Raw genomic sequence first — 20,847 nt, forward strand, 5'->3', positions numbered from 1 at the left:
GTTGCCATTTCCTTCTCCAGTGCATGAAAGGGAAAAGTGAAAGTGAAGTCGCTCAGTCGTGTCCGACTCTTAGCGACCCCATGGACTGTAGCCTACCAGGCTCCTCCGTCCATGGGATTTTCCAGGCAAGAGTACTGGAGTGGGGTGCCACTGCCTTCTCCGTAGACTGTTTTAGTTTGTTCTTAATGAATTAAGGCTAATTCTTAATGTTAAGTACTTCACTTCCCCTGGAAACAAGTAATTCTTTTAAATAATCTACTCTATAATCTTACCTGAAGGGCACATCAAACTCTATAATCTTGCTTCTTTCCCTTTCTAAAAAGTGGGTAAACTTTTTCTGTCTGAAATCGTCAGGTGACTCTCTTCTGAACCCCACCAGGCCTGAAAACATAAAAAGTTATTTAGAAAATTCATTTTCAAGTTCTTACAACCAAAAGATACAATTAATTTAAGTCAAGAACAAATAGTCGCCATCTTTAATCATCTCTCTGGACTTCATTTCCCTCATTCTGTTAACCTCTGCTTTAACCCCAAGACTGACCTTTTCTGAGCACAGCCAGTCAGAGGAATCTTTTCTTTCAGATGTAATATTCATGTCTTCCCACATTTGGCTAGTCTTACTATCCTGTACCATTCCTAAGCTCATTACTTAAAATATTCAACATTTATCAAATATCTGCTACGTATTAGGCAACAGCTTGGTCTGGGACATATCTATCTTCAAGGAATTTATAGTCAAAAATGTCATCTGAACACAACAGAGTGGGTAAGAGCAATAACATAAGGACTCTTGAATGCCTTACTTAGGTAGTGTAATATAGTGCCTAGGAACATAAACTTCGAAAGCAGACAGTCCTGGTCTCAATTTCCTCACCTGTAAGACAGAGATAATTAACAGCAAAGAACTGTTCGAAGAATTAAATCGGACAACACAAGTAAGGGACTTAGCTATATTTAATGCTAATGTTACCCTGAAGCAAAAGGCAAAGGAGAAAAGGAAAGAAATACCCATTTGAATGCAGAGTTCCAAAGAATAGCAAGGAGAGATAAAAAAGGCTTCCTCAGTGATCAATGCAAAGAAATAGAGGAAAACAATAGAATGGGAAGGAATAGAGATGTCTTCAAGAAAACCAGCAATACCAAGGGAACATTTCATGCAAGATGGGCACAACAAAGGACAGGAAAGGTTCGGACCTAACAGAAGCAGAAGACATTAAGAAGACGTGGCAAGAATACACAGAAAACTGCACAAAAAAGATCTTCACGACCCAGATATCACAATGATGTCATCACTCAGCTAGAGCCAGACATCCTGGAATGCAAAGTCAAGTGGGCCTTAGGAAGCATCACTACGAACAAAACTAGTGGAGGTGATGGAATTCCAGTTGAGCTATTTCAAATCCTGAAAGATGATGCTGTGAAAGTTCTGCACTCAATATGCCAGCAAATTTGGAAAACTCAGCAGTGGCCACAGGACTGGAAAAAGGTCAGTTTTCATTCCAATCCCAAAGAAAGGCAATGCCAAAGAATGCTCAAACTACCACACAATTGCACTCATCTCACACGCTAGCAAAGTAATGCTCAACATTCTCCAAGCTAGGCTTCAACAGTATGTGAACCAAGAACTTCCAGATGTTCAAGTTGGATTTAGAAAAGGCAGAGGAACCAGATATCAAATTGCCAACATCCACTGTATCATCGAAAAAGCAAGAGAGTTCCAGAAAAACATCTACTTCTGCTTTATTGACTATGCCAAAGCCTTTGACTGTGTGGATCACAACAAACTGTGGAAAATTCTTCAAAAGATGGGAATGCCAGACCACCTGACCTGCCTCCTGAGCAATCTGTATGCAGGTCAAGAAGCAACAGTTAGAACCGGACATGAAAAAACAAACTGGTTCCAAATCGGGAAAGGAGTCCATCAAGGCTGTATATTGTCACCCTGCTTATTTAACTTATATGCAGAATGTATCATGAGAAATGCCGGGCTGGATGAAACACAAGCTGGAATCAAGATTGCAGGGAGAAATATCAATAACCTCAGATATGCAGGTGACACCACCCTTATGTCAAAAAGCAAAGAGGAACTGAACAGCCTCTTGATGAAAGTGAAAGAGGAGAGTGAAAAAGCTGACTTAAAACTCAACATTCAGAAAACTAAGATCATGGTATTCAGTTCCATCACTTCATGGCAAATAGGTGGCAAAACAATGGAAACAGTGAGAGACTTTATTTTTGGGGGGCTCCAAAATCACTGCAGATTTTGACTGCAGCCATGAAATTAAAAGACGCTTGCTCCCTGAAAGAAAGTTATGACCAACCTAGGCAGCATATTAAAAAGCAGAGACATTACTTTGCCAACAAAGGTCCGTCTAGTCAAGGCTATGGTTTTTCCTGTAGTCATGTATGGATGTGCGAGTTGGACTGAGAAGGCTGAGCACCGAAGAACTGATGCTTTTGAACTGTGGTGTTGGAGAAGACTCTTGAGAGTCCCTTGGACTGCAAGGAGATCCAACCAGTCCATCCTAAAGGAAATCAGTCCTGAATATTCATTGAAAGAACTAATGCTGAAGCTGAAACTCCAATACTCTGGCCACCTGATGTGAAGAACTGACTTATCTGAAAAGACCCTGATGCTGGGAAAGTTTGAAGGCAGGGAGAGAAAGGGACGACACAGGATGAGATGGTTGGATGGCATCACTGACTCAATGCACATGAGTCTGAGTAAACTCCGGGAGGTGGTGATGGACAGGGAGGCCTGGTGTGCTGCAGACCATGGGGTCACAAAGAGTCAGACACGATTGAGCGACTGAACTGAACTGAATGGTTAATAATTGAATAAACTGACACACTGATATGACTAATCAAAATAGTATTTTATAAGTATTATGCTTTGGACCTAGTAGCAAGAATAGACTGAAGAGTAAGTCTAAAGTCCAGGTGAGGTGTGTGAATGCATGCTCCGTCGTGTCTGACTCTGCAAACCCAAGGACTGCAGCCTGCTATGCTATGTCCATGGGATTTTAAGAGGGTTAAAAGGCTGTTGCAGTAATTGACAGTGCAGTTAGACAGAAAGAACAAGAGAAAAATCAGCATAGATTTTTGGCTGATAATAACTATCATCAGCCAAGACTATCATCTAGTCTTAGCTCTGATAATAACTATATAATCTTGCACAAGGCCTCAGTTCTCTCATCATTAGATCTGACCTATACGATCAAAGTTTATTTCCAGAGTACTACCTGTTTTTACTTCCCTGTAAAAATTTCCCTGGTGGCTCAGATGGTAAAGAATCTGCCTGCAGTGTGGAGACCCAGGTTCAATCCCTGGGTCGGGAAGATCTCCTGGAGAAGAGCATGGCAACCCACTCCAGTCTTCTTCCCTAGAGAATTCCATGGACAGAAGAGCCTGGTGGGCTATAGTCCATGGGGTCACAAAGAGTCAGACACAACTGAGCAACACTTTCACTTTCACCTGTTTTTACAACTTTTACAGTTTATGTATCTATAATGTCAGTTACAGGCATCTCTTATACAAATATCTGTAGCAAAAACCCCAAAACTCTAAAGCATAATTGAATGTTAACAATTGCCTTCAAAAGCAAGCAGAAAAAACAAAAAGCACGCACAATGTCAAGAGCTAGAAGAAAACTGTATCTGTGATTAGACTTTTTCAGAAAGGGGGAAAAAAAAAAACACCAAAAAAACACCTATTATAAATCTAGAAACTGTGAGTTAAATTTTCTTTGCAATGCAGACTGTCTCTATCACTTAAATTCCCCAATTCATGTAATACCATGAAAAACTTTCAAGATAAGCTTTCCACAGTGAAGCTTCAGATAAATTTCTAAATCATCTAATACCATTTTTCCATCTATTAATATTAAAACTAGTAGACAATAAAAAGAAAAGGCATCCAAACTGGAAAGGAAGAAGTAAAAATATCCTTGTTCACAGATGACATAATCTTCTATGTAGAAAACCCTAAAAAATCCACAAACAAAAATGAATATTAGAACTAATAAATAAGTTGCAGGATACAAAATCCACACACAAAAATCAGGTGGTGTTTTTTTTTTTTAATATAGTAACAAGAAACAGAAAAGGAAATTAAGAAGACGATTCCATTTACAGTAGCATAAAGAATGAAATATCTGGGAATAAACTCAACCAAGGAGGCAAAAGACTTGTACACTGAAAACTATAAAACACTGCTGAGAGAAATTAAAAAAGACAAACAAATGGAAAGATACGGAAGACTTAATAATATTAAAACATTCATACTACATAGGGTAATCTACAGATTCAATATAACCCCTATCAAAATCCCAATGGCTTTTTACAGATTAAAAATTCATCCTAAAATTCATATGGAATCTTAAGGAATTCTGAATAACCAAAACAATCTTTGGGGAAAAAAAACTCGGAGATTTCACATTTCTTGATTTCAAACTACAAAGCTACAGAAATCAAAACTGTGTGGAACTGGCATAAAGACAGACATATAGACCAGTGCAAAAGAACAAAGCCCAGAAATAAAGCCTTGCATATATATGGTTCACATACTTCAACAAAGGTGCCAAGATCATTCAATGAGAGAAAGGACAGTCTTTTCAACAAATGGTGTTGGAAAAACTGGATATCCATATGCAAAAAATGAAGTTGGACCCTTACCATATACCATATACAAAAATCAGCTCAAAATGAATTAAAGACCTAAAAGCAAGAGCTGAAATATATAAAACTCTCAGAAGAAAATGGGGAAAGCTTCATGGCACTGAATTTGGCAAGGATTTCTTGGATATGACCAAATCACCATCAACAACAACAACAACAAAAAGATAAAGTGAACTTTATCAAAATTAAAAGCTTTTGTGCATGAAAGGATGCAGTGAAAAGGCAACCTACAGAATGGGAGAAAGTACTTCCAAATCATGTATCTGATGAGGGATTAACATCCAGAATATATAAAGGACTACAAAACAGTAACAAATGAAAACAACCCAATTAAAAGACAACTATTTCCCCAAAGATATACAAATGGAAATACACACATGAAAAGATACTCAATATCATTAATCACTGGGAACATACAAATCAAAACACAAAATACCACTTAACAAATATCAAACTGGCTATTATAAAGAAAACAGAAAATAACAAATGTAGGTGCGGTGCAGAGAAATTAAAACTCTTAAGCACCGCTGGTGAGAATGTAAAATAGTACAGCCAATGGTACAACACAATTACAGTATGCCATTTCCTCAAAAAATTAAACACAGAACTACCATATGATCCAACAATTTCACTTCTGGTGTTATATCCAGAAGAAATCAATGCAGTGACTCAAACAGGTATGCATACACCGACATTCATAGCATCATTACTCACAAGAGCCTAAAGGACACTTAGAAAGCAATCCAACTGTCCATGGATGGATTAACAAATTTTTTTAATGTGGCATATACATACAATGGAATGTTAGTCAACCTTAAAAAACATATTTTGACACATGCTTCAACATGGATGAGCCTTGAAGACATTATGCTGAGTGAAATAAGTCAATCGCAAAAGGATAAATATTGTATAATACACTTAAACAAAGCAGAATGGTGTTTGTCAGAGGTTGGAGGGTGAAAAGTACAGGAAGTTAATGTTTAATGGATTGTTTCACTGTGAAGATAAAAAAAGTTATGGAGATGGTTGGTGGTGATGGTTGCACAACAATGTGAATGTATTTAATGCCTCTTAATTGCACTGGCTCGATGGACATGGGTTTGGGTGGACTCTGGGAGTTGGTGATGGACAGAGAGGCCTGGCGTGCTGTGATTCATGGGGTCGCAGAGAGTCGGACACGACTGGGACTGAACTGAACTGAATTGCACATCTTAAGATGATTAAAGCAATAAATGTTATGTATGTTCATTTTACAACAACGAAAAACAAATAGAAAAATAATTTTTTGCTTTTATATAAATGAATAGAGTAATTTGTATTTTTTGTTTGATTAATTTTAGAATGAGATTTTTTTAACATCAGAGGTAAAATAATATTCTGATGAATCCTATCACACACACAAGAAACATTTATGATGCCCAATGCCCCTAAATATCTCCTGTCATTGTTCAGATAGCAAAGGGATATGTTCAAATCATTTGATCTAAATAAAAAGGAAAATAGGGACTTCCTTGGCAGTCCAGTGGTTAGAACTCTGCATTTCCACTGTGAAGTGCATGGGTTTAATCTCTGATCAGGAAACTAAGATCCTACAAGTCAAGCTGTACAATGGAAAAAAAAAAAAGGAAAACAATATAACGAGGAAAAAATTAACATGAAATTTTAAAAGATAACTGTATCTACTTAAATGTTTCAAAAATGTTGGTGATCAGGAAAAAAATCTTTTCAAGGCAAGTTTTTAAAGACAGAAGTTCCTCACATTAAACTAGTGAAAAACATCCAAGTATACAAGTATCAATGCTAAATATTATCTGTATTTGAACTTGAGAAAAAACAAATTGTGGTCTTTTTTAATAATCTAGTTCCTAACCCCCACTATGAAATGACTGTGGCTTACTTCAAAAGGTTACAAGCCTCCCAGGGATTAAAATGGTACACATAAAAACTACATTTACAAAATCAGCTTACCCAAGATACCAATATCTAGGGGGAAAGACCAATGCCTTTAAATTTTTAACTCAACTCTTGACATGTTTTCCTCCCGGATTTCTTCTGGATCTTCCACAGTTTTGCACAGCATACAACACTTATTTATTGACCCACCGATACTATGTTTAGGTCACATGCCAAACAACTTTTACAAAGGCTTGACCAAGACCAGGACTCTAAATCAGGGTAATGCTAACGAATTTTCTACAGATAGGAAAGTATCTGCGGAAAGTCTCTTTTCCTCTTAATCACTTTCACTATGGTTCTCCTAAATGCTATTTTAAACATAGCAATGCAGTAACAATTCACTCAAACCTACAGAGTTTATTTTCAGTGTTTAAGGAAATAGGAAGCCTATCATTTCTTTATGATTAAAGCTCTAATCAATACTTTAAATGCTCATACCATATTTCTTTTTTTATGGGTATGCACTGTGTGGATCATTGTAAATTGTGGAAAATTCTGAAAGACGTGAGAATACCAGACCACCTGACCTGTCCCTTGAGAAACCTGTATGCAGATCAGGAAGCAACAGTTAGAACTGGACATGGAACAATACACCGGTTCCAAATAGGAAAAGGAGTATGTCAAGGCTGTATATTGTCACCCTGCTTATTTAACTTATATGCAGAGTACATCGTGAGAAACACCGGGCTGGACGAAGCACAAGCTGGAATCAAGATGGCCGGGAGACATATCAATAACCTCAGATATGTAGATGACACCACCCTTATGGCAGAAAGTGAAGAGGAACTAAAAAGCCTCTTGATGAAAGTGAAAGAGGAGAGTGAAAAAGTTGGCTTAAAGCTCAACATTCAGAAAACTAAGACCATGGCATCCGGTCCCATCACTTCACAGCAAATAGATGGGGAAACAGTGGAAACAGTGTCAGACTTTCGTTTTTTGGGCTCCAAAATCACTGCAGATGATGATCGCACCCATGAAATTAAAAGATGCTTGCTTCTTGGAAGGAAAGTTATGATCAACCTAGATGGCATATTAAAAAGCAGAGACATTACTTTGCCAAAAAAGGTCCGTCTGGTCAAGGCTATGGTTTTTCCAGTAGTCATATATGGATGTGCGAGTTGGACTGTGAAGAAGGCTGAGCGCCGAAGAATTGATGCTTTTGAACTGTGGTGTTGGAGAAGACTCTTGAGAGTCCCTTGGACTGCAAGGAGATCCAACCAGTCCATCCTAAAGGAGATGAGTCGTGGGTGTTCATTGGAAGGACTGATGTTGAAGCTCAAACTCCAATACTTTGGCCACCTCATGCGAAGACTTGACTCACTGGAAAAGACTCTGATGCCGGGAAGGATTGGGGGCAGGAGGAGAAGGGGACGACAGAGGATGAGATGGCTGGATGGCATCACCGACTCAATGGACATGAGTGATGGACAGGGAGGCCTGGCATGCTGCGATTCATGGTGTCGCAGAGTCGGACACGACTGAGCGACTGAACTGAGTCTCTTACAATGAAGGTGTTTGCTAAACCTATTCATAATTTTTCTCTAAGATTCTCATAACATTTTTTCCACAATCATTTGTCCTTAGTAATCTTTACAAAATAATTTACCATTTCCTGTGATTCTTTTCATCCTTTTTCCAGATACAATTCTCCACATACCTAATCTACAAATAATGCTTTTGTAGTCCTATGAAGTCAAAATTTAATCTTCAAAAATTTTGCTATATATTTTATACATTAAAAACATACTCAAATCAAGATAAAAAGCCAGAACTTTACATCAAAGCCCAAAGAATTTAAATCTTCTTGTCTATGGAAGCCTAACCCAACCACAGACAGAAATATAGGTTTAACAGTATCTGAGGGACCAATATCAGGATATTGGTTCAAAAAAACTGCAGTGGCCACCCTTGCTGTGGAGCTGGGGCTCTCAGGCACAGGGGCGTCGGCAGTTGTGGCCCCCTGGGCCACAAAAAAATTTGTTCAAAAAAGATTTTGGTCTCAAGACCCCTTCACACCTTAAATTATTGAAGACTGCAGAGTTTTATTTGGGGGGGGGTATTTATGATGATACCCAATTGTTCAAAAAGAAAAACTGTTCATGTAATTTAAAAATTTTAAGCTTCACAGCTTCTTCACCAGTAGATTTCATCTCAAAAAACAACTTTCTCTGCTCACCTATAAAAAGTAACTCCTCATCTGTTAAAGTTTTACCATGAGATTGCAGCATTTCCGTCACATCTTCAGACTCCACTTCTAATTCTAGTTCTCTTGCTGTTTCCACCACATCTACAGTTGTTTCCTCCACTGAAGTCTTGAACCCCCTCAAAGTCTCCATGAGGGTTGGAATTAACTTCTTCCAGACTCCTATTTATGTTACTATTTTGACCTCTTTCCATGAATCATGAATGTTCTTAATGTCATCTAGAATAGTGAATCCTTTCCAGAAGATTTTCAATTTACTTTGCCTAGAGGCATCAGAGGAATCCTTATCTATGCCAGCTATAGCTCAACAAAATGTATTTCTTAAAAAATAAAACTTGAGGGTTTCCCTGGCAGCTCGGTAATAAAGAATCCACCTGCCAATGCAGGAGATACAGGTTTGATCCCTGATCCAGGAAGATCCTACATGCCATGGAGCAACTAAGCCTGTGCCGCACGACTGCTGACCCCGGGTGCTAGAGCCGGGGGGCCACAACTGCCGACGCCCATGTGCCCGAGAGCCCCAGCTCCATAGCAAGGGCGGCCACTGCAACGAGGAGCCTGTGCCGCAGACAGACAGTGGCTCCCGCTCACCGCAACTAGAGAAAAGCCCGCAAAGCAATGAAGACCCAGCGCAGCAAAAAAATAAATAGCTTGAAAGTTACAATCACTCCTTGAGCTATCGAATGGATGCTGTGTTAACAAGTCTGAGAACAACCATCTGTGAATCTCAGCTCTTGGATGACCAGGCACACTCTCACTGAGCAGTCATTTTGAAAGGAATCTTTTCTTCTGAGTAAAAGGTCTCAACAGCAGGCTTAAAATATTCAGTAAGCCAAGTTTTAAAATCTAGACTTGGCTGTTCCATTTTTGGAGGACAGGCAGCAGTGACGTAGTGTAATTCTTAAGGTCCCCAGGATTTTCAGAATCAGAGCACTGGTTTCAACTTAGTTACCAGCTGCATTAGCCTCGAACAACAGTCAGCCTGTGCTTTGAAGCTTTGAAGCCAGGCACTGACTTTTCATTTCCAGTTACGAAAGTCTAAGATGGCATCTTCTTCCAACAGAATGCTGCTCATCTACATCAAAAATCTACTGTTTAGTGTAACCACTTTCATTATCTTAGCTAAATCTTCTGGATAATTTGTTGCAGCTTCTATATGAGCGCTCAGTGCTTCACCTTGCAGTTTTAGGTTATAGAGATGGCTTCTTGCCTTAAACCTCATGAACCACCTCTGCAAGCTTCAAACTTTTCTTCTGCGGCTTCCTCACTTCTCTCAGCTTTCACAGAACTGAAGAGAATTAGGGTCTTGCTCTTGATTAGGCTTTGGTTTAAGGGACTGTGGTGGCTGGTTGGATCTATCCAGATAACTAAAACATTCTCTGTATCAAGACGAACAAACTACTATAAATAAAATAAATAGGCTACAAGGATATATTGTACAACACAGAGACTGACCAATACTTTATAACAACTATGAGCTGTGGTTTGTCACTCAGTCACGTCAAACTCTTTGTGACCCCATGGACAGCAGCCTCCCAAGCTCCTCTGTCCATGGGAGTCTCCAGGCAAGAAGACTGGAGTGGGTTGCCATGCCCTCCTCCGGGGGATCTTCCTGACCCAGGGATCAAGCCCAGGTCTCCCACCTTGCAGGAGGCACCAGGGAAAAGCCCCTATAATAACTATAAAATGGAGTAGAACCCTGAAAAACTGAGAATCACTACTGAAGCCCATGTGCCCGAGAGCCTATACACCTGAAACTTACATAATATTCTCCATATCAGCAATAAGGCTGGTTCACTTTCTTTATCTTTCATGTGTTCACTGGAGCAGTACTTTTAATTTCCTTTAAGAACTTCTCCTTTGCATTCGTTCATAACTTGGCTAATTGTTTGATTCAAAGCATTTAGTTTTTGGCCTATCTGGGCTGTTAACATGCCTTCCTCACTAGGCTGAATCATTTCCAACTTCTGACTTAAAGTGAGAGATATGCAACTCTTCATTTCAACAGGTACTTAGAGACCATGAGTAAGGCTATTTATGAACTGGCCTAATTTCATCACTGCTGTGCCTCAGGCAGTAAGGGGGCCCAAGGAGAGAGAGAGAGCTGTTGGAACACACATTTACGGATTAGGATTAAGTCTGCCACCTGACATGGGGCACAGTTTGTGGGGCCCAAAAACAACCACAATAATAACATCAAAGAGCACTGATCCCAGCTCACCATCACAAATAATGAAAAAGTTTGAAATAGTTCAAAAATTACCAAAACATGACTCAGAGACACCAAATGAACAAATGATGCTGGGAAAATGGCACCAACAGACTTATCTGACACAGGGTTGCCACAAATCTTCAAGTTATAAAAAACAGAATAAGTGTGATGCAAAGAAAAGGACAATAAACAAGGTTTGCCTTTACATACATACAGGTTTCTCTAAACGAGACATTCAGTTTTGCCCAGAGCCATACACACACACACACACACACAGGCTCCATGGATTCATAATTGCCAAACTCACAGTAACTACTAATGCTTTCTCCAAGTGACTTGTTTAAAGCAGGGTTTCTCAACCTCTGCAATACTGACACTGTAGAGCAGGCAATTCTTTGCTGAGGGTGGATGTCCTGTTCACTGTAGAATGTTTCAGTTCCACTCCTGGACTCTATCCAACAGATGCCAGTAGCATCCTTCCCCTTCACCAGTTGTGATCATCAAAAATGTCATTGAAGAGATACCACCTCACACCAGTCAGAACAGCCATCATCAAACGAACAATAAATGCTGGAGAAGGTGTGTAGAAAAGGGAACCCTCTTGCATTGCTGGTGGGAATATAAATTGATAGAGCCACTATGGAAGACAGTATGGAGATTCCTTAAAAAACTAGGAATAAAACCACCATATGACCTAGCAATCCCACTACTAAGCATATACCCTGAGGAAACCAAAACTGAAAAAAGACACGTGTACCCCAATGTTCATCGCAGCACTGTTTACAACAGCTAGAACATGGAAGCAACCTAGATGTCCATCGGCAGGTGAATGGATAAAGAAGTGTGATACATATACACAATGGAATATTACTCAGCCAAAAAAAGGAACGTGTTTGAGTCAGTTTAATGAGGTGGAAGAACCTAGAGCCTATGATACAGAGTGAAGTAAGTCAGAAAGAGAAAGATAAATATCATATACTAATGCATATACATGGAATCTAGAAAGATGGCACTGATGGATTTACTTTCAGGGCAGCAGTGGAGAAACAGACATGGAGAACAGACCTGTGGACACAGGGAGAGGGGAGGAGAGGGTGAGATGCTTGGAGAGAGTAACATGGAGACTTTCGTTACCATATGTAAACAGACAGCCAATGGGAATTTGCTGAATGACTCAGGAAACTCAAACAGACGCTCTGTGACCATCTAGAGGGGTGGGATGGTGGGGTAGATGAGAGGGAGGTTCAAAAAGGAGGGGACATAGGTGTACCTATGGCTGATTCTTGTTGCAGTTTGACAGAAAACCACAAAATTCTGCAAAGCAATTATCCTTCAATTAAAAAAATAAAGTGGCAACAAACAAAAATGTCATTGGAGAAATCCTATGCTCCACCACTGAGAATCATTATTTTGGAGAAAAGTCATCTAGGAAGCCTGACCTCACCTTTTGTTGCTATTGTTGTTTAAAAAAGAGGACAGGGGCAATAAATTCTATTCTAGCTCTTTCTTCTCACCACTCCTAAATTTAATTATTTGATGGTGGAAAGCAACTGTCCATTCTGAGTCCACACACACGTGTGTGTATCTTCTGTACCTTAAGCACAGTACTGCATAAGGAGAAGACAGGCCAGTGTTTCTCAACCTTGGGAGTGCACATCAAAATAACTTAAAAAAAATATATATATATATATACACACACACACACACACACACACAAACACCAGGGTCCTGTCTCAGATACACCTTTACTCATACAGCAAATATCTGAATGTCCACTATATGCAAAATATTATTGTAGGTGATGGGGATACAGCAGTAATAACAGACCTGGTCCTGGCCCTCTTAGAATTCACATTCCAATAGAGAGAGAGAGACCATATATATAGGCAGATAAAGAGTATTATTTCAGATAGAACTATAGGGAAATAAAAGTTTAATGGGACCATTTTCTGCATTCTCACCAATAATATTCAGTAGATAGTATCAAAGTACTGAATGAATTTCTTGTTAAGAGTTTGGTAGTGGGCAAAACTGTGGCCTTTACTCTCCGGGAAATTATAAGCTCAAGACTAAATAGGTACATTCTCTCACAGTTTCAATTCTAACTTCCATGAGTTCAATGAAAACACTACACTAAACCCCTGAAAATGGTAAAGTTTAACGATTTTATAAATGGGGGGAGGGGGAAGTTCTACAGGCAACTGCAGGCTGTAAGAGAGAGTAGTCCAGAAACAAGGCTGTCTCCTGCAGACGTTATTCAAAGGAAAAAACATCCACTGACAAGCTGACAGTCACAGGATTGTTCACAACAAATCTGGCAAGACTGAGGGAGGGGACTTTTTTCTCTTTCATTTTATACTTCTGTGGAAAACTGGTAGCAAAAACCTGAAACAAGTAAGTTTTCTGCTCTTCAGTTTTTCCTAAGAAGTAAAACAAAACTAATCACAAACACCCCTCCTCTACCCACCAAAACAAAAAAAAGAACAAAAAACTCCTGCATATCCGTCCTATGGTTAAAAAACAGTTGTGAGTGGAAAAAGGGAACCCTCCTACACTGTTGATGGGAATGTAAATTGGTACAGCCACTATGGAGAACACTACGGAAGGCCCTTAAAAAAACTAATAAAACTAGTGCTGCCATATGATCCAGCAACCCCTCTCTTGGGCACATGTCTGGAGAAAACTCTAATTCAAACAGGTACATGCACCCCTGAGTTCACTGCAGCCAAGACATGGAAGGCACTCATGTGATCAGCAGATGAGCAGACAAAGAAGATGAGAAACAGTACTCACCAGAGAAATGAACGCAATAATGCCAGCTACAGCAACCTGGACGGACCCACATATTATCATACTAAGCAAAGTAAGTCAGAAAAACAAACACCATATGGTATTACTTACATGTACATGTAGAATCTAAAATATGACACAAATGAACTTATTTATGAAACAGAAGGGTTTCCCAGGTGGCTCAGTGGTAAAGAATCTATTTGCCAAGCAGGAAATGCGGTTCAATGCCTGAGTCAGGAAGATCCCCTGGAGAAAAGAAATGGCAACCCACTCCAGTACTCTTGCCTGGGAAATCCCATGGACAAAGGAGTCTGGCGGGATACAGTCCATGGGGTCGCAAAGAGTCAAACACAACTTATCGAGTAAGCAACAACACTGAAGCAGAAACAGATTCAGAGACACAGAAAATAAACTTACGGATGCCAGCTATTTCATATATATATACAGAAGGATAAATAACAATATCCTGTAATAAAACAGAATGGAAAAGAATATGAAAAAGAAAGTATATTTAGGCATAACTTAATCAATTTGCTGTAGAGCAGAAATTAACACAACATTGTAAATCAAGTCTACTTCAATAAAATAAAAAAAAAAAAAATCAAATCTATGGCTACCAAAGGAGAAAGAACATGGCAGAAGGATATATTAGGAGTTTGGGATTAACATATACACATTACTGTACATAAAATAAACAATAAGGTCCTACTGCACATCACAGGACACTACACTCAATATCCTATAATAATCTATAATGGAAAAAATATGAAAAAGAATATATGTGTGTGTGTGTATACATACATGCACAAATATGTATCACTTTGCTATATACCAGAAAGTAACACATTATAAATCAACTACATGTTAAAAACAAATAAATAAAAGTTGTGAGTATCAAATAAGAAAAAGATCAAACACTTCTCTGTCATATCAAAACTACTTAAACGTACCACTTAAATACACTCAGCCTTTAGGAATCAGAAAAAAAGGTCAGATGCCAGAAAATATTTATCTAATGTTTCAATAGACACTCCATTCCATGCACACAAACAGCAGCAACCTGTTCATCTTCTAACAGTGATTCTCAAATGGATGTTTCACAAACTTCACAGACAGCTCCCACAGATCCTATTCCACAAGTGTGTAACTCACAAATTTGTAAGTATTTCATGCCTGCAAGGAAGGAGCTACATTTAATAGCTTTTAATTGCTCAAAGAACCAAAGAAGGAATCACAGAGAAAAAGGCAGATTCATCTTCCTCTTAAGAGCCTGAGGTTTGTCCCTGCCATCTCTAAAACAAGCATTCAGAACAAGCTTTGTTCTTTCCTCAAAGCTCTAATGTGATGCAAGAACTCTATAAAATCTTCCAATGCCTGCTCCCCAGTTTCAAATCCCACAGTTAGAACACGAGATAATCCAGAATTGACCCCCACATACTATGATAATGACGGCACAAAGAAAAGAAGAGGAAATGGAGCTATACTGGAGTATTATTAGTATTAAACCTGAAGTAGGCTGTGATAAACTCAGATGCACACTGTAATCCCTAAACACTAAGAAAAATATAGTTCTTAAAAATCAAACATTTTAAATGGTAAAAAGAAACTACAACAGGTAATAAAAGAGGAAGAGAGGAACAAAAAAGACATGACATATATAGAAAATGAAAAGTAAACGGGAGATGCAAATCCAACCATTTCAAAAATAGCATTGAATAGGAAAGGGTTAAAAAACGCTCCGTTAAAAAGGCAGATGGCTAGACTAGACTTAAAAAACCAATGCCCTCCTATATGCCATCTACAAGAGAAACTTACAAACAGGTTGAAAGGATGGAAAAAGGTATAACATGCAAACAATAACTATCAGAGAACTCAAGTAGCTCTATTAATATCTGACAAAATATGACTACATTAAAAAAAGTTGAGATAAAAAGACATTTTATAATATTAAAAGTACCAATTCAATAGAAGATATTAATGAATATAAACATATTCACCTAAAAAGCAGGCCCAAAATAGGGGAAGCAAGAAAATGAGAGAAATGAAGGGAAAATAGGCAATTAGTAACAGCAACAGACTTCAATACCCTACCCTCTTAAATGTATAGAACAAGTAAACAGGAAATCAGTAAGAATAACCTGAACAATACTGCTAACTAACATGATCTACGTGACACGTATTCAAGACTCCACCCAGCAACAGAATTCACATTCTTCTCAAGCATGCATGGAATAATCTCCAGGACAAACTGTATGATAGGCAATAAAGTGAAAGTGTTAGTTACTCAGTCGTGTCTGACTCTTTGCAACCCCATGGACTGTAGCCCATCAGGCTCCTCTGTCCATGGGAATTTCCCAGGCAAGAGTACTGGAGTGAGTTGCCATTTTCTTCTCCAGGGGATCTTTCACTCCCAGGGATGGAATCCAGGTCTCCTGCATTGCAGGCAGATTCTTTACTGTCTAAGCCACCAGGGAAGCCCAGACAATAAAACAAGTTTCAAATTTAAAAGAAATGAAATGAGACAAAATATAAATAATACTCCCCAATCACAATGCAATTAAATTAGAAAACAAACAAAAAATTGGGGAAATCCACAAATGTTTGGATACTAAACAAGACACTTATAAAGAACACTTGGGTCAAACACAAAATCATGAGGGAATTTAGTCAGAATGTATTTTGAACTAACTGGAAACAGAATCAAAACATATAGGATAGTAAACACAGAAGTATTTAAAGGGAACTTTACAGCTGAACACACCAATATGAGAAAAGGAAAAAAGTATGCTTTTTTCTGACTGCTTAAGATGGAAACCAACTAAACCCAGAGTAAGCAGAAGAAAAGAAATTATAAATGTTAGAGGGAAAATGAGTATCATGGAAAAGAGAAAAAATAGAAAAAAAATCAATAAAATCAAAAGTTCGTTCTCTGAAAAGACCAATAAAATTAACAAATCTATAGCTAGACCAACCAAGGAAAAAAAATGAAGACAAATTACCAAAATCAGGAATGAAAAGGTGTACATCACTGACTTTAGAGAAATTAAAAGGATTATGAGGGAATATTTTAACAATGTCAAGCCAACAAGTTAGACATTGCAGATAAAATGAAAAAAATTCCCTGAAATACACAAACTAACAAAACTGACTCAAGAGGAAACAGAAAGTCTAAACAGACCTATAACAAGTGAAGAAACAGAATCAGTAACTTAAAAGACTACCACAAAGAGAAGGTCTGGCCCATATAGCTTCACTGGTGAATTCTACCAGACATTTAACCCTTCACAAACTCTTCTAGAAGAGAGCAGAGAACACTTCACAGTTCATTCTATGAGGCCAGCATCACCCTTATACCAAAGAAAAAGACATCACAAGAGAGACAGAAACAAAATATCAGCAAGCTCAACCCAGCAACACACAAAAGGGATTATATGTGTTTGCAAATTGTGGTGCTGGAGTAGACTCTTGGGAGTCCCTTGGATAACAAGGAAATAAAACCAGCCAATCCTAAAGGAAATCAACCCTGAATAGATTGGAAAGACTGATAATGAAGCTGAAGATCCAATATTTTGCCCACCAGATGCAAAGAGCCAACTCACCGGAAAAGACCATGATGCTGGGAAAGACTGAGGGCAAAAGGAGAAGAGGGAAGCAGAGGATGAGACAGTTGGATGGCACCACCGACTCAAGAGACATGAATCTGAACAAACTCAGGGAGATAGTGAAGGACAGGGGAGACTGGTGTACTGCAGTCCATGGGGTTGTAAAGAGGCAGACACCACTTAGTGACCAAACAACAATCATGCAATTCAGCAACTTGACTCATATGACTCTTCCCAAGAGAAATTAAAACACACATCTACACAAATTGAAGGTTTGTGGCAACGCTGCACTGTAAAATGATGGTTCACATTTTTTAGCAATGAAGTATTCTTAAATTAAGATATGTATATTGTTTTTTCAGGCATAATGCTGTTGCACACTTAATACACCACAGCACAGTATAAACATAACTTACACACGCACTGGGAAACCAACCAATTGTGTGACTTCTTTTATTGAAATACTAGCTTTACTGCAGTGGTCTGGAGTCAAGCCTGCAATATCTCCAAGATATACCTACAAATTGTTTTTGTTGTTTTTTGTTTAGTCACCAGGTCATGTCCAACTCTTTTGCAACCCCACAGCCTGCAGCCTGCCAGGCTCCTCTGTCCATGGGATTTCCCAGGCGAGGATACTGGAATGGGTTGCCACTTACTTCTCCAGGGGATTTTCCTGATCCAGGGGTTGAATCCACATCTCCTGCATTGGCAGGCAGAGTCTTTACCACTGAGTCACCAAGGAAGCCCCATACTTGCAAATTATAGTGGTTGCCTAAGGCTGAGAGGGCTTTCCACATGGCTCAGGGCTAAAGAATTACCTGTCAATGCAGGAGGCGCAAGAGATGGGAGTTTGATCCCTGGGTCAGAAAGATCCCCTGGAGAAGGAAATGGCAATCCACTCCAGTATTTTTGCCTGAAAAATTCCATGGACAGAGGAGCCTGGCGGTCTAATAAGTCCATGGGGGTCACAAAGACTCAGACATGACTGAGCATGCACACACACGCAAAGGCTAAGAGAAAGGAGAGAGAGGTTAGGAGAAACAGAATTATAAATTATTTAATAGGTAGATTTTCTGAATTATATCTCAAAAAGATATTAAAAACAAACTCCAGCTCAGATTTAGTTTGCTGGCCCAAGATCATACAGTCAGAAAGCGGCAGAGCTAAGTTCCAAACCCAAGTCTCTTAATACAGTAGCAGTTGCCATTTATCAAGTGACAACTATGTGCCAGGGGTTTTACACACTCTCATTTAATTCAACAATTCTGGAAGCAAGACACAACTTCCTTCCATTTCTAGGTGAGGAAACACACACTTAAGTGAAATATCTTGCCCAAAGTCACAGAGCAGATAAATTAACGAGCTAGAATTAAAAGTATATGTTCCAGCATTCCAGACATTCAATTAAGACTATCATACTTGTTTTCCATATCCATGAATGACATCTATTATTTACTTAACATTTAAGTCATTTGCTCCTCTTGCTGAGAAAGCCACGGAAAAGAATGAAGCTCTAACCTCAGAGGGTAAAACTGGGGCTACAGACAGAAGTAGAAAAGGTAGCAGATGCGAACTGAAGACTGACACAACGGCACCCAAGGGAGGAACTGCACATCAAGCGCCCACTGAGAGACAAGGCCTGCTGAGAAGGGGGCACAGCCTGACGGACAGACTGCAGGAGGCAGCAAACCAGGATGAAAGGGATGAGACTGAAATATAAGTTAGGAGTTGAGGCCCAAGAGGTGTCAAAGGACCCAAGAAAGGAGACTGAGGTGGAAAAACAGAGACAAAAGCTGAGCAGGTATGACTAGTACAAAAGGGTGCAATGGAAGAGCCAGGAGACCCCTAAAGAGGCCACAGGAAAAGCTGTGATTCAGAAAACACTACCCTAGCCAGTACTGCTCAAGTCAGCAGGTCAAGTTTCTCAAGAGGTCTGTTTATGGCCAAATTGAACCTAGCCAACTACGTGAAGTAGGTTCTAACAAAGCAAAGCACAGGTGTGGGTGAAGAAACAGGATAACCGATGATGAAGACATTATGGTCAGAGAAAGGAATCCCAAGTTCAAAATTGTGGCTTCCAGGTGCTGAGGAAACTAGGTGAAGGGTAGGGAGTTCTGACTTTATAAATAGAGCCCGGAAGCTTAGTAGGTGGAACATTGCTAGTAAGGAAAGAAAATACACCCAAGTTAATTAAGCAGCATCTCAAAAGCAATAATTCAATAGCCAAAACACAGGAGGTTCTAAACCAGTAATGCACCACGACATACAAAACAATCCATATATTACTGATCATCTCTAACAGTTAAGCAATCGAGTCAGTACATCTAAATTTAAGTGAAGATGATATGCAGAAATCCAGCTTTATGATAAAAGATAAAGTGAAGGATAATTTGTTTCATTAAGGGACTATTTAAAATAAGTTTCTTTAAAATAGCAAGGTCACTCACTGGTAAATAAATGGTTTAACCATATACACAGTTTTCCAGAACATTCTATAGTACACCGATACAGTGCTCCGTTTAGAACTCTTAACCAGTTTCTGAGTTGGGAAATACTCCTTTTAGGTTCCCTCTCTGTCCCCCTACAGTATCAGGGGAGAATGTCTGCGGGCTGCAGTCCCCCAGTCTCCTCGACTGAGTTCTGTGGATTCCAGACATCTCTGTTCGAACCATTTACCCAACAGACATGCTGGTTTATAACTTACCTGCCTATACCTTGCATTGGGCTACTTACTGGCTCTACATGAGTAACTCTACACTTGCTACTCCAATTTGTTCAGCTGGCTCCAACTCGACTGCCCACCCTTCACGTGGCAGTTTGCTCTCACATCCCTCAAAAGCCAGCTGTTGCTAACTCTGAAGTCCAACTAACTCCATCTCTCCAGGATGTGACTGTCCCTTCCCTCGCTGTACAAAGTTCTCCCAGGGACTCTCTTCTCACTCCTGGCATGACCCAGTCTGACACTCTGGAACTGCACACCACCTAGCACACAAGCTTTCGAAAAGGGGGGGAAACCGCCCACCACTCAACGAACTATCCAACAGAGAAGCTCTTGTTTACCATCTGCATACATACACACCACACACACATATAAACCTTCAAAAGCTGTTTGAATTATCTGATTTTACCCTAATCAATTTACACTGATGAAAACAATACTAAAGATAGCTAAGTAGGTCCTTTCTGACTTTCATCCTTTCTAATCCGAGAGTTTCCTCAAACAGAAAAGAAGAGGAAATGCAATCAATAAACTATTTTTTAAAAAACAAACAAAAAAAACCCTTCAGTTAACTGCAGGAAAAGTTTCACGATTTAGTCTGCATCAACACTAAGATTTGCAGTTCTCCTAAATAAAATATTTGATCCTTTTTTGGTGGCAAAGATTAAGGAAAAACATGTTCAAATGAA

The 20,847-nt window shown here is 39.2% G+C and overlaps 1 protein-coding gene across 7 annotated transcripts in view; it reads right to left on the reverse strand.

The window, feature by feature from the left end:
• The window catches only part of ANKRD28 (ankyrin repeat domain 28), a 199,941-nt gene that overhangs the window by 170,642 nt on the left and 8,452 nt on the right, over nucleotides 1-20,847 (reverse strand). Inside the window, exon 2 of one of the 7 annotated variants that reach the window (XM_081573249.1) lies at nucleotides 273-381. The exons of the other annotated variants lie outside the window; for them this stretch is intronic. The gene's annotated coding sequence lies outside the window, so the exon portion shown is untranslated. The remainder of the gene's footprint in view (nucleotides 1-272; nucleotides 382-20,847) is intronic. 7 annotated transcript variants of the gene reach the window in all.

This window comes from Giraffa tippelskirchi, chromosome 2 (assembly GCF_054371585.1).
Source record: "Giraffa tippelskirchi isolate mGirTip1 chromosome 2, T2T-mGirTip1v1.2.pri, whole genome shotgun sequence".
NCBI lineage: Eukaryota > Metazoa > Chordata > Mammalia > Artiodactyla > Giraffidae > Giraffa > Giraffa tippelskirchi.